The following is a 1925-nucleotide window of genomic DNA, read 5'->3' on the forward strand; positions in this document are numbered from 1 at the left end:
ACACCAATCTGTCCGAACACCATCCACTGACACCACCGCCGACCATACAGGACTAGACGACACCAATCTGTCCGAACACCGACCACTGACACCACAGAGACCATACAAGACTAGACGACACCAGTCTGTCCGAACACCGACCACTGACACCACCGCTGACCATACAAGACTAGACGACACCAATCTGTCCGAACACCGACCACTGACACCACCGCCGACCATACAGGACTAGACGACACCAATCTGTCCGAACACCGACCACTGACACCACAGAGACCATACAGGACTAGACGACACCAATCTGTCCGAACACCGACCACTGACACCACCGCTGACCATACAAGACTAGACGACACCAATCTGTCCGAACACCGACCACTGACACCACAGAGACCACACAAGACTAGACGACACCAATCTGTCCGAACACCGACACGCTTCTCGGCCTTTTGGCTAAGATCAAGTGTAGTATCTGTTCTTATCAGTGTCCAGTGGGGGGGCTCCCGGCCATTCTAGCTTTGCGGGGCTGGCTGTTGTATAGTACCCTCACTGGTATGATGGGGGTCCGGAAGGCTAGTACTGGAGGGACAGAAACCAGGGAGCGCCACGAGTTATGCTGGGGCCCTGGGAGTAATTCCTCCGAGAAGACTGGAAAGACCCAGTACCTCCTGATTTGGACGGATCTACCTTGGTCTGGCCAGGGGCTGAGGAGGCAGAAAGTCCGCAAACTCAGTGCCCCCTGAGTAGTCGCCTCAGGGGTGCCACTAGTAACACCTGGGTGTGGGACCCCACTGTGTGAACATGGCACATGGTCACTGTTTTTACACTCTTTTTGCACAGCGCCCTAAGGACCAGGCCTTTTGGCTAAGTCCGGGGCAATTTTTGCTACGGGCCTCAGGGCCTAGCCAGGGCACTATTTGGCACGGTACCTTTTTTTTATTTTCTATTTATTTATTTAATTTATCTCACCTCCCACGTTTGTCACTTTTTCTTTCGCTTATGTGTGTGTTTTCACGGATGGAGGGTGTGGGTCCTCGGGCCTACCCTGAAGTCTAGGGGGAGGATGTGTGGCCTTTTGGTTCCTTCCTCCCCTGATCCCTAGGGGGCTTTTCTTCGGGAGAGCCCCCTGACCAAGTACTGTGTGTCTGGCTTCGGCTGGACACAAGGAACGGTGGTCCACCAGGCCTTTTGGCCAGGAGGACCAATTGGGAACCTTGTCCCCGTCAGGAGCTTCGTGCCCCGGGGGATCAGGGTAAGCGGTCCAAGCCCCTTTAGGGGTGGGACACAGCACACCCCTAAGTGCACTTTTTCGTGTGGTGTTTTGCACTTACACTTTTTTTGTGATACACTTACGGGTTTTTCGTTTATAGTTGCACGTTTGCGGACTTAAAAAAACAAAAAAAAAAACAAGACTAGACAACACCAATCTGTCCAAACACCGACCACTGACACCACCGCTGACCATACAGGACTAGACGACACCAATCTGTCCAAACACCGACCACTGACACCACCGCTGACCATACAGGACTAGACGACACCAATCTGTCCAAACACCGACCACTGACACCACCGCTGACCATACAGGACTAGACGACACCAATCTGTCCAAACACCGACCACTGACACCACCGCTGACCATACAGGACTAGACGACACCAATCTGTCCAAACACCGACCACTGACACCACCGCTGACCATACAGGACTAGACGACACCAATCTGTCCAAACACCGACCACTGACACCACCGCTGACCATACAGGACTAGACGACACCAATCTGTCCGAACACCGACCACTGACACCACAGAGACCATACAGGACTAGATGACACCAATCTGTCCGAACACCGACCACTGACACCACCGCTGACCATACAAGACTAGACGACACCAATCTGTCCGAACACCGACCACTGACACCA

General features: G+C 53.4%; 1 pseudogene; it reads left to right on the forward strand.

The window, feature by feature from the left end:
• The first annotated feature begins 433 nt into the window (after positions 1–433).
• Positions 434–549, forward strand: LOC149431646 (U2 spliceosomal RNA; annotated as a pseudogene).
• The last annotated feature ends 1376 nt before the right edge of the window (positions 550–1925 follow it).

This window comes from Staurois parvus, unplaced genomic scaffold (genome assembly GCF_062004578.1).
Source record: "Staurois parvus isolate SC_StPar_1 unplaced genomic scaffold, SC_StPar_1.0 ptg002192l, whole genome shotgun sequence".
Lineage (NCBI taxonomy): Eukaryota > Metazoa > Chordata > Amphibia > Anura > Ranidae > Staurois > Staurois parvus.